This window comes from Bombina bombina, chromosome 6 (genome assembly GCF_027579735.1).
Source record: "Bombina bombina isolate aBomBom1 chromosome 6, aBomBom1.pri, whole genome shotgun sequence".
Taxonomy (NCBI): Eukaryota; Metazoa; Chordata; class Amphibia; order Anura; family Bombinatoridae; genus Bombina; species Bombina bombina.
In genome coordinates this window covers 995,430,139-995,444,216 of record NC_069504.1, presented here as the reverse complement: position 1 = coordinate 995,444,216, position 14,078 = coordinate 995,430,139, and positions in this window count along the sequence as shown.

The window sequence follows — 14,078 nt, the reverse complement described above, 5'->3', positions numbered from 1 at the left end:
TGCCATAGGAATTAATGGGAGACTGACAGCAGCGAAAGTTCATGTTCGCTGCTGCCCGATATCCCATTGATTCCTATGGGAACGTCTACACCTAACACTCTAACATGTACCCCGAGTCTAAACACCCCTAATCTGCCCCCCCCTACACCGCTGCCACCTACATTACACTTATTAACCCCTAAACTGCCGCTCCCGGACCCCGCCGCATCTCAATAAACTTATTAACCCCTAAACCGCCGCTCCCGGACCCCGCCGCAACTCTAATAAATGTATTAACCCCTAAGCTGCAGCTCCCGGACCCCGCCGTCACCTACATTATACCTATTAACCCCTAATCTGCCGCCCCCTATACCACTGCCACCTACATAAATACGCCGCAACTAAATAAATTGATTAACCCCTAAACTGCCACTCCCGGAGCCCACCACCACCTACATTATATGTATTAACCCCTAATCTGCCCCCCTACACCGCCGCCACTATAATAAACATATTAACCCCTAAACCTAAGTCTAACCCTAAACCCTAACACCCCCCCTAACTTAAATATAATTTAAATAACTCTAAATAAATATTACTATAATTAACTAAATTATTCCTATTTAAAACTAAATACTTACCTGTAAAATAAACCCTAAGATAGATACAATATAACTAATAGTTACATTGTAGCTATCTTAGGATTTATTTTTATTTTACAGGCAACTTTGTATTTATTTTAACTAGGTACAATAGTTATTAAATAGTTATTAACTATTTAATAACTTCCTAGTTAAAATAAAGACAAATTTACCTGTAAAATAAAACCTAACCTAAATTACAATTACATCTAACACTACACTATCATTAAAATAATTAAATAAATTAACTACAATTAAATAAAACTAATTACAATTAAATAAAATTAACTAAAGTACAAAAAAACACACTAAATTACAGAAAATAAAAAATAATTACAATAATTTTAAACTAATTACACCTAATCTAATCCCCCTAATAAAATGAAAAAAGCCCCCCAAAATAATAAAAGCCCTACCCTATACTAAATTACAAATAGCCCTTAAAAGGGCTTTTTGCGGGGCATTGCCCCAAAGTAATCAGCTCTTTTACCTGTAAAAAAAAAAATACAATACCCCCCAACATTAAAACCCACCACCCACACACCCAACCCTACTCTAAAACCCACCCAATCCCCCCTTAATAAAACCTAACACTAACCCCTTGAAGATCACCCTACCTTGAGCCATCTTCACCCAGCCGGGCACAAGTGGACCTCCAGAGGGGAAGAAGTCTTCATCCGATTCGGGCAGAAGAGGACCTCCAGATGGGCAGAAGGCTTCATCAGGTGGCATCTTCTATCTTCATCCATCCGGAGCGGAGCGGGTCCATCTTGAAACCAGCCGACGTGGAGCATCCTCTTCTTCCGACGACTCCCGACGAATGAAGGTTCCTTTAAATGACAACATCCAAGATGGCGTCCCTTGAATTCCGATTGGCTGATAGGATCCTATCAGCCAATCAGAATTAAGGTAGGAAAAATCCTATTGGCTGTTCAATCAGCCAATAGAATGTGAACTTCAATCAAGTTCAATCAGCCAATAGAATGTGAACTTCAATCCTATTGGCTGATTGCATCAGCCAATAGGATTTTTCCTACCTTAATTCCGATTGGCTGATAGAATCCTATCAGCCAATCGGAATTCAAGGGACGCCATCTTGGATGACGTCATTTAAAGGAACCTTCATTCGTCGGGAGTCGTCGGAACAAGAGGATGCTCCGCGTCGGCTGGCTTAAAGATGGACCCGCTCCATTCCGGATGGATGAAGATAGAAGATGCCGCCTGGATGAAGTCTCCTGCCCGTCTGGAGGTCCTCTTCTGCCCGGATCGGATGAAGACTTCTGCCCCTCTGGAGGTCCTCTTGTGCCCGGTTGGGTGAAGACGGCTCAAGGTAGGGTGATCTTCAAGGGGTTAGTGTTAGGTTTTATTAAAGGGGGATTGGGTGGGTTTTAGAGTAGGGTTGGGTGTGTGGGTGGTGGGTTTTAATGTTGGGGGGTATTGTATTTTTTTTACAGGTAAAAGAGCTGATTACTTTGGGGCAATGCCCCGCAAAAAGCCCTTTTAAGGGTTATTTGTAATTTAGTATAGGGTAGGGATTTTTATTATTTTGGGGGGCTTTTTTATTTTATTAGGGGGATTAAATTAGGTGTAATTAATTTAACAGTCTTGTAATTATTTTTTAATTTTCTGTAATTTAATGTTTGTTTTTTTTGTACTTTAGTTAATTTTATTTAATTGTAATTAGTTTTATTTAATTGTAGTTATTTTATTTAATTATTTTAATGATAGTGTAGTGTTAGATATAATTGTAACTTAGGTTAGGATTTATTTTGCAGGTACTTTTGTATTTATTTTAGCTAGGTAGTTATTACATAGTTAATAACTATTTAATAACTATTGTATCTAGTTAAAATAAATACAAACTTGCCTGTAAAATAAAAATAAATCCTAAAATAGCTGCAATGTAACTATTAGTTATATTGTAGCTATCTTAGGGTTTATTTTATAGGTAAGTATTTAGTTTTAAATAGGAATAATTTATTTAGATTAATTTAAATTCTATTTAAGTTAGTGGGTGTTAGGGTTAGGGTTAGACTTAGGTTTAGGGGTTAATAAATTTTATATAGTGGAGGCGACGTTGGGGGCGGGAGATTAGGGGTTAATAAATGTAATGAAGGTGGCGGTGGTGTAGGGGGGTCAGATTAGGGGTTAATAAATTTAATGTAGGTGGCGGCGGGGTACGTGAGCGGTGGTTTAGGGGTTAAACATTTTATTTAGTTGCGGCAGGGTCCGGGAGCGGCGGTTTAGGGGTTAAACATTTTATTTAGTTGCGGCGGGGTCTGGGAGCGGCGGTCTACTGGGAGCTAGCTGAAAGCCAATTATATATGTGCAGACATGTTTCAGCAGCTTCCGAGCCTACCTAAGTGTATTTCTCAACAAAAGATACAAAAAGAATAAAACAAATTAAATAGAAATAAACTGCAAAATTGTTTAAAATTGCATGCTCTGGGGACGATTTAACAATGTGCGGGTGACATAATCCACTATAGTTGATCATGTCCGCCCCACATCGATAAATGCTGACAGCATAGGCTGTCGGCATTTATCATTACACAAGCATTCCTTGTGAAATGCTTGTGCAATGCCTCCCCTTGGAGATTCGCAATCAATCGGCCGCTAGTAGGGGGTGTAAATCATCCCGATCGTATCCCATCGGGATGATTGCTATCCGCCACCTCAGAGGTGGCGGATGAGTTAAAGGGATGGTAAACTCCATATATATTGATTTTAATATTGCTATTGTTGCATTACATTCAATTTACACACTCAATCTCATGTAATCGTATGTATGTAAAAACACTTACAAATCTTTGTCTAATAGCTCCGTCTAATGCCGTCTTTCTCCTGCCCCCTGTGACGTCACATTGATTGTTTTGAATATTTAACCAATCAGTAAGCCTGTCGCCAGACAGGCTTACTTCTATGCAACCTCATTTACGCAAGTGCAGTATTGCATTCCTCGCAGCATACGGTCAACCAATCAGGAGCATAAAAAAGCGACAATGAATTTTATATATCCAACGCATGCGCTTTGGCTCTTATTTTACACACGGCACTCCAAAGTAAACATTGAATCTAATGACTCAATGTTTACTTGGTATACATAATTTGCTCCAATGCGCATGCGTTTGAAATCACAGAGTCGGGAGCACGCAAATTGTCGGACATGTAAAGAGGGTGGAGAATAGGTAAAACTGAAGTTTATTACAGACAGTAAATGAGAGGGGCGGAGCGAAGGCAGAGCAACAACGGATTGAATATAACGATAAATCTTACGAATATTACATAAACTTTTGAAATCGATAATGCGTTTTTATATATTTAGTTATAACTAATACAATTATGGAACTTAGCAATAGCGGAGTCTACCATCACTTTAAGGAGCAGTGGTCTTAAGATTGCTGCTTCTTAACTTTTGATTCCAGCGAGCCTGAAGGCTCGCACAGAAACGGGTGCATTCGCAGCTCAATAATTCGGCCCCTCTGTCTGAATTTAGAAAGAAAACATTAATTTGAGTCTCATGCCCCTTTAAATGTTAGTAATGCTCAATTTAAAATAAGCACTTCTATATCATAAATCTTTCACTATAATTCTTCTGCTCATTCAGAGCTACTGTAAGTATATTTTATTCATCGCTGCCGTACACGAAGGAGAAATCTCATGTAACATACATAAATCTGAATCAATTTAGAACAGACCAGGCCTGAATTCCCAAACAATATCTTTTTGCATGAAACAGCCCTGAAGTACATTTCAACCTTCATTGGACCTAGTCGGCGACATGCTGATTTCCCAAGGCACAGCAAGTATTTAGTCCATGTCAAGATTACCATATAACCCTTAGAAAGACAATCAAAGTGATATTAACATAAGTAAAGTGAATGTCAGACTTACTCAACTTAGACCAATCAACAAAAAACATTTTATTTTGTTCTCATGGCATTTGACCCAGAGTACAGATGGTTCAGATCACTTGAGTGATATACAATTATTCGGTTGTTGGTATATCAGCCAAGCACATTCTAATGAACAACCCTGGACTGAATTCCAATGTTAAATTCCTCGGCACAAATTAAAAAATGTATCTAAAACACTGTTGTTTTGTATAGTTTATTTTTTTAATTCTAAATTGTTAGAGCATGTAATTTTTTGCATTAGTTTCTCTAGCTTTCTATCTGCTTATCCCCCAATAAGAAAAAGGTAATGTCCTGCTTTGTGGGACAAACCAATCAGCCAATCAGAAGTGGCAGTTGCACATAGTCACCAATAACTGGTCCTGTCCTGCTTGGAAGCTACAAAGCTTATGGTTCAGGGGGGGGGGGGGGGGATTTTACCTATGTTTTTAGCCCCTTAGCAAATCTGATTTGTATTCTTGAGGTTTTCTTGAAAATATCTCTTTAACATTTTCACTTCTGGGCCATTTTCACACCCCTAAGCTTGAGGTGTTTTTAGTTTTTTGGCCTTCATTGCATTTATACAAACATTTTAACTTTTTTCTCTGTGAGGTACCCACTTAAATTATCCAACTGAAATCGGTAGAACTTGACTTTTATTGGCAACAAATTAAAAGACCTATCAAGTAAGCCGTATCATCAGCCCATGCAATAGATTACAGCTTGTGCGTTTTGGCTACATGCCGTATTCATAGCTCAAATTATACCTAATTTTTTCAGCAGATCAAGCGTTTTTAGAAAATAACTTTAGTTTGCAGAAATATAATATGAAAAAATGCCACCATATTAAATGCAAAAAAAAAAAAAGTAAATTTGTGTGTCATTTGATGGGGTGTACGTTGTAAATAGCAGCATGAGACTCATTATTTCCTAAATATTTATTGTCCCACATTTAGCATCAGTTCACCTGAGGTATAAAATATATAACCATACAAATATTACACAAAGTTAGAATTACATTCTATATTACCAGAAGAGTAGTTTAAACCATTTTGAAACTGTGTGCATGTTCCTATCTCTTAGCATAGCAAAAAATATTTAAAGAAATAATAATAAACAAAAAAAAAATAAGATAGTTGTACCAAAAGTCATCCTATATAGAATTTTACAAAATATCACAGATTTTTACTCTTTCATCCCCGTATATTTTCATTCTTAAATAATTAATTAGTTATATAAACTCTAACATCAACGGTACAAATAAATGAGGCAAGTGGTTATTGCCAGGTTATCAGGCTTACTATAGCAATCACTTCATATCTATAAGGACAGGAAACCCCTTATTTGAATCATAAAGGCCTCTTAAAAGCATCAGACCCCAAAAATATAACCAGTTGACTTTAGAGGTATTTGTCATTGTTGTGACAATCAGTTTGCAGCGGGTGGACCAGGACAACTCATTTGAAATACCAGGACTGCTGCTAGACTTGTGCAGTGCCCAAAATTCCGATTCATATGAATCTTTCAGAATTAAAGGGATACTAAACCCAAAAATGTTCTTTCATGATTCAGATAGAAAATACAATTTTAAATAACATTCCAATTTATTTCTATTATCTAATTTGCTTCATTCTTTAGATATCCTTTGTTGAAGAAATATCAATGCACATGGATGAGCCGATCACACGATGCATCTATGTGCAGCCACCAAGATCTAGATATGCTTTCAGCAAAGGATATCAAGAGAATAAAGCAAAATAGATAATAGAAGTAAATTTGAAAGTTGTTTAAAATTGTATTCTCTATCTTAATCATGAAAGAAAAAATTTGGGTTTAATGTCCCTGTAATATTCAGGGAAATTAATTTGAAATGAAACAACTACTGAATATTTGTAGAACATTTACATTCATTTTCATTAAAAAAATGTAACTGTTCCTAAGATACAGGTGAAAAAGTTCAGCTTTATACTTACCTTTAGTGCGCTAGAGGGCCGTGCTAACCTGCTCTTTTTCTTCACAGAGCCCTCAACGCGCTAGTAGGAGGCTTAGCGTAACAGCTCTAAGGGCCTGCACTAAAGAACCATCTCTTTTAAGCAAAGGCCCTGGTAGCCATTGTGATAAGCTTCATATTAACGCGGCTAGGGCTGGAGATATTTAACTTCATAAAGGTAATTCAAAGAAAATGAATGGATACTGACAAATTTCACCAGTATTTTTTTATTTATTTTAAATTTAGTTGGTGCATTCATTTGGATATTTGTTTCAATAAAATGAAACAAATATCCATTTTTTTGCATTTGTAATGAAACAAATGCATATCTCTTATTGCTGCTTTCAAATAAAGGGTTTAAAGTTTATGTATGTACAGGGAGTGCAGAATTATTAGGCAAATGAGTATTTTGACCACATCATCCTCTTTATGCATGTTGTCTTACTCCAAGCTGTATAGGCTCGAAAGCCTACTACCAATTAAGCATATTAGGTGATGTGCATCTCTGTAATGAGAAGGGGTGTGGTCTAATGACATCAACACCCTATATCAGGTGTGCATAATTATTAGGCAACTTCCTTTCCTTTGGCAAAATGGGTCAAAAGAAGGACTTGACAGGCTCAGAAAAGTCAAAAATAGGGAGATATCTTGCAGAGGGATGCAGCACTCTTAAAATAGCAAAGCTTCTGAAGCGTGATCATCGAACAATCAAGCGTTTCATTCAAAATAGTCAACAGGGTCGCAAGAAGCATGTGGAAAAACCAAGGCGCAAAATAACTGCCCATGAACTGAGAAAAGTCAAGCGTGCAGCTGCCAAGATGCCACTTGCCACCAGTTTGGCCATATTTCAGAGCTGCAACATCACTGGAGTGCCCAAAAGCACAAGGTGTGCAATACTCAGAGACATGGCCAAGGTAAGAAAGGCTGAAAGACGACCACCACTGAACAAGACACACAAGCTGAAACGTCAAGACTGGGCCAAGAAATATCTCAAGATTTTTCTAAGGTTTTATGGACTGATGAAATGAGAGTGAGTCTTGATGGGCCAGATGGATGGGCCCGTGGCTGGATTGGTAAAGGGCAGAGAGCTCCAGTCCGACTCAGACGCCAGCAAGGTGGAGATGGAGTACTGATTTGGGCTGGTATCATCAAAGATGAGCTTGTGGGGCCTTTTCGGGTTGAGGATGGAGTCAAGCTCAACTCCCAGTCCTACTGCCAGTTTCTGGAAGACACCTTCTTCAAGCAGTGGTACAGGAAGAAGTCTGCATCCTTCAAGAAAAACATGATTTTCATGCAGGACAATGCTCCATCACACGCATCCAAGTACTCCACAGCGTGGCTGGCAAGAAAGGGTATAAAAGAAGAAAATCTAATGACATGGCCTCCTTGTTCACCTGATCTGAACCCCATTGAGAACCTGTGGTCCATCATCAAATGTGAGATTTACAAGGAGGGAAAACAGTACACCTCTCTGAACAGTGTCTGGGAGGCTGTGGTTGCTGTTGCACGCAATGTTGATGGTGAACAGATCAAAACACTGACAGAATCCATGGATGGCAGGCTTTTGAGTGTCCTTGCAAAGAAAGGTGGCTATATTGGTCACTGATTTGTTTTTGTTTTGTTTTTGAATGTCAGAAATGTATATTTGTGAATGTTGAGATGTTATATTGGTTTCACTGGTAAAAATAAATAATTGAAATGGGTATATATTTGTTTTTTGTTAAGTTGCCTAATAATTATGCACAGTAATAGTCACCTGCACACACAGATATCCCCCTAAAATAGCTATAACTAAAAACAAACTAAAAACTACTTCCAAAACTATTCAGCTTTGATATTAATGAGTTTTTTTAGTTCATTGAGAACATGGTTGTTGTTCAATAATAAAATTAATCCTCAAAAATACAACTTGCCTAATAATTCTGCACTCCCTGTATTGTGGGGGGCAACATAAGGGATACCCCACCCCCTGATATTGTTCCATATTCTTATAGTTCTGACAGATGATCATTGTTAACACAGTGGTCAGGGATAACTACCAGACATGTGACCACTCCTTAAAAAGACAACTTTCTGTACAAAGATTGACTTAATTTCCCTTAACATCGGCCACGTAGCTTGTACTAGCCAACGGAGCTCAGAGATAACTCATCCTATGAACAGGGTTAATATACCGTATAATTCACTATAAACAACTTTTAAGTTAGAAGCAGTACTTAAGCAATGAATATGCAATATAACAGAAGGTATACTTCCCAGCCATAATATGACCACTGAGTCTATAAATACGTAAATACAAGGGAAAATATATGAAGCACAGCAACAACAGAGTAACTGTATGACAATAGCTTAAATGTTGTAACGCTCTGTCGGCAAAAGTAGCAGTGTAATTAGAACCAAACTGGCACAGTAGCATGAAGCACAGCACCCTATGTTAATGGATCTAAGTGCATAGTAAATGCATATTTAAAACACCACACTGCAAGCAGCATATTTAAAGCCAAGACTTAAGGGTACATTTAAGTCAATTTTATTAAAGTATATTGATATTAATCAGCCACCAGTTTAATAGAGCTGATGACAGCCTAGCAAGGAATCTATAAGGCATAAAACTGCTTTTTGTAATTTAAAGGGATATTCCCTCTCTCAAGATAAGAGGGTATTACCCTTAATAAATATGTAAACAAGCCAATAAAAAGGCTAAGTGATCCAGAGTCAAAAGAAACATATTGAACCTAATTACAATAGATTCTGCAGATATCCACTGGTCAAAGTACAGGTTCTAAATCACAATATTACATAAAGGAGATGTGTTTTTAATGTAAAAAGTGGGCAGCAAACAGTTGCTGTCTTTTAATATAAATAAATAAAAGTTATTTTTTATCTTTCTTTTCTATACCATAACAGAATGTGGAAACACAATTAAAGTGCATAGAAGCACACTTGTTAGACACACTCACACAATGGCATCTATTTATCAAGCCGTCAACTTACTTGCATTCGACGGCACCAATACGCTCGCCTAAGATCGCCTAACATCGCTGCCGCGGACCTGAATACGTTCTCCAAAATTATCAAAAAAGCTGTCAAAAAGCCGCGCACCAAGTACGGTGCGATGAGCAGCGGACTGTTGTTAACTAACAGTCATCGATCTCGCTGCTCTTCTGCTTTTACACAGCTTTATTGGTATACTGTCACTAAACACCGCTACTATACTAAACTGTTTACCCCCTATACCGCCGCTCCCGGACTCCACCGCAAATCTAATAAATGGATCAACCTCTAAACCGCTGTTCACCGCAACTAAATAAAGTGTTTAACCCCTAAACCACCGCTCCCAAAACACCCACAACCTACATTATATTTATTAACCCCTAATATGCCCCCCCTACACCGCCGCCACCTACATTATATTTATTAACCCCTAATCTGCCCCCCCTACACTGCCGCCACCTACATTATACTTATTAACCCCTAATCTTCCCCCCCCTACACCGCCGCCACCTACCTACATTTATTTAACCCCTAAACCACCGCTCCCAAAACACCCACAACCTACATTATATTTATTAACCCCTAATATGCCCCCCCTACACCGCCGCCACCTACATTATATTTATTAACCCCTAATCTGCCCCCCTACACTGCCGCCACCTACATTATACTTATTAACCCCTAATTTCCCCCCCCAACGTCGCCGCCACTATATTAAATTTATTAAAGCCTAAACCTAAGTCTAACCCTAGCCTTAACACCCCCTAACTTAAATATAATTTAAATAAATCTAAATAAATATTACTATCATTAATTAAAACTAATATTACTATCATTTATTAAAACTACATACTTACCTATAAAATAAACCCTAAGCTAGCTACAATATAACTAATAGTTACATTGTATCTAGCTTAGGGTTTATTTTTATTTTACAGGCAAGTTTGTATTTATTTTAACTAGGTAGAATAGTTATTAAATAGTTATTAACTATTTAATAACTTCCTAGTTAAAATAAATACAAATATACCTGTAAAATAAAACCTAACCTAAGTTACAATTATACCTAACACTACACTATAATTAAATAAATTCCCTAAACTAAATACAATTAAATACAATTAAATAAAATTATCTAAAGTACAAAAAAAACACTAAATTATAGAAAATAATAAACAAAGTACAAGATTTTTAAACTAATTACACCTAAGCTAATACCCCCTAACAAAATAAAAAAGCCCCCCAAAATAAAAAACATCAGCCAATAGGATTGAGCTTGCATACTATTGGCTGATTGGAACAACCAATAGAATGTGAGCTCAATCCTATTGGCTGATTGGATCAGCCAATAGGATTGAACTTCAATCATATTGGTTGATTGCATCAGCCAATAGGATTTTTCCTACCTTAATTCCGATTGGCTGATAGAATTCTATCAGCCAATCATAATTGAAGGGACACCATCTTGGATGACGTCACTTAAAGGAACTGTCATTGTTGAAGAAGACTCCGGATGAAGAGGATGCTCCTCGTCGGATGTCTTGAAGATGGAGCCGCTCCAAGCCGGATGGATAAAGATAGAAGATGCCGTCTGGATGAAGACTTCTGCCCATCTGGAGGACCACTTCTGCCCATCTGAAGGACCACTTCTGCCCATCTGGAGGACCACTTCTGCCGGGTTCGTTGAGGAGGGTTGGTTGTGTGGGTGGTGGGTTTTAATGTTGGGAGGGTTGTAATTTTTTTTTACAGGTAAAAGAGCTGATTACTTTGGGGCAATGCCCCGCAAAAGGCCCTTTTAAGGGCTATTTGTAATTTAGTGTAGGGTAGGGCTTTTTTATTTTGGGTGAGATTTTTTATTTTGTTAGGGGCATTAGATTAGGTGTATTAGTTTATTATATTCTGTAATTTAGTGTTTGTTTTTTTTGTACTTTAGATAATTTTATTTAATTGTATTTAATTGTATTTAGTTTAGGGAATTTATTTAATTATAGTGTAGTGTTAGGTGTAATTGTAACTTAGGTTAGGTTTTATTTTACAGGTATATTTGTATTTATTTTAACTAGTTAAAATAAATACAAACTTACCCGTAATATAAAAATAAACCCTAAGCTAGCTACAATGTAACTATTAGTTATATTGTATCTATCTTTAATTTAGGGGGTGTTAGGGTTAGGGTTAGACTTAGGTTTAGTGGTTAATAAATTTAATATAGTGGTGGCGACATTGGGGGTGGCAGATTAGGGGTTAATAAATGTAGGTAGGTGGCGGTGGTGTAGGGGGGCCAGATTAGGGGTTAATAAGTATAATGTAGGTGGCGGCGGTGTAGAGGGGGCAGATTAGGGGTTAATAAATATAATGTAGGTGGTGGCGGTGTAGGGGGGGCAGATTAGGAGTTAATAAGTATAATGTAGGTGGAGGTGGGCTCCGGGAGCGGCGGTATAGGGGTTAATAAGTTTATTTAGTTGCAGCGGGGTCCAGGAGCGGCGGGATAGGGGTTAATAAGTTTATTTAGTTGCGGCGGGGTCCGGGAGCGGCGGGATAATAACTTTTATTTTGGTGGCGGCGGTGTAGGAGGGGGGGGGAATTAGGGGTGTTTAGACTCGGGGTACATGTTAGGGTGTTAGGTGTAAACGTTCCCATAGGAATAAATGGGATATCGGGCATCAGCGAACATGAGCTTTCGCTGCTTTCCGACTCCCATTGATTCTTATGGCATCCGCTGTCTCCAGGGCGGCGGATTGAAAACCAGGTACGCTGGGCCGGAATAGTGGTGAGCGTATCTGGTAGAAGTTTGTTAACTAGCAAAAGTAGTCAGATTGTGCCGAATTTGCATTCAGAATATCAGTAGTGACGTAAGCATCGATCTGTGTCGGACTGAGTCCGGCGGATCGTATGCTACGTCACAAAATTCTACTTTTGCCGGTCTGTAGGGTTTGATAACTAAGGGGAATCAAGCTTGCCACAAATACACTGCGGAATTCCAGCGTATTTGCAGTTGATGGCTTGATAAATAGATGCCATAGTGAGTTCTGTCCATTTTGTTGGAACTCCTTAAAAAGAGTCACCTCCTCTTGGGCTAAGATTCCTCAGGAACGCTGCCAGAAGCTGGTGTCTGGCTAAGCATCTCATTTGCAGCAGGTCATAAAGGCAAAAACGGTGCTCTACTAAGTACTAAAGATGCTTGCCATGAAGGGCTTGAATTATTTTGAGACAGCAGAATTCATTAAAAGTTGCATTTTTAGTTTAATTTGGGCAAACCACGTAAAGCATTTGTTGTGTTGAGCTATTTCAATTTGATTTGTTCATTGCATACAGCTGAAAGTAAATTTTGACAATATATCTGATTTGCAGTGGGGTTTGAATAATTTGATTACAACTGTGTGTGTGTATATATATATATATATATATATACTGTATATATTTTAAGACCAGTGAGTGCCAGTTTTTATATATATAAATATAAATAAAAATGTCTTCTATGTAAAGAACATAGGAATGTGAAGTATCCCTAAAGCACCATCTGCTTTAGTGCACTTGATCTAGCGCAGTTGATCAAGAGGAATGTTGAGTTAGCGTGCAAGCGATAACTAATAAGGCTTTTTGTAGAGCGCCCCATAGAAGTCTAGGGGTCGAAGGAATTAGAGCAGTCACAATATCTGAAGTTATAAAGTCTTTTGCTTGCGTGCTAACTTTTTACTTTCAACTTGTAATACTCATGCTTATCTGGCTTTTCAATTTATTTACTTTAAGCACAGTTATAATTCGAGAGAAGAAAAATGAGTGAAACACTTGTAATCTGGCACAAGAAGATAACTTTCCCTTTCAATGCTGAATGTTGTATTGTATGTCTAAGAGAGTCAATATTCATTATTTAAAATATATTTTCCTTGATACTTTTGACATTTGAAAACATAAAATATTTTTGTTTAAAATAAATAATGTACAACTGCCTGTCAAAAATTAAATTGCATGTTTAAAATTACAAGTGGTTGAATTAGTAAACTTTATGTAATCCATAATTTGTCAGTACTAATCAACATTAAACCTTTCAACACTTATTGAAGTTTAATTGATAAACTGATATTCATTCTTTTTCATAACATTGTTATGAGCTATATCCCATGCAAACCCACAGATAATTTTATAAATGGTAATCTTACAAAAATGTTCTGAATACGTCTAAACAGAAGTTCAACAGCATAAATTAAAGGGACAGTCTTCACAGAAGTTTTATTGTTTAAAAAGATAGATAATCCCTTTATTACTCATTATCTAGTTTTGCATAACCAACACAGTTATATTAATACACATTTTACCTCTGTGGTTACCTTGTATCTAAGCCTCTGCAGACTGCCCCCTTATTTCAGTTCTTTTGACAGACTTTCATTTTTAGACAATCAGTGCTGACTCCTAGGTAACTCCACGGACGTGAGCACAATGCTATCTGTATGGCACACATACAGATAGCATTGTGCTCTAGTTGTGAAAGAAATGTCAAAATGCATTCAGATAAGAGGCGACCTTCAATTGCTTAGAAATTAGCATACTAACCTACCTAGCTTTCAAATAAGATTACCAAGA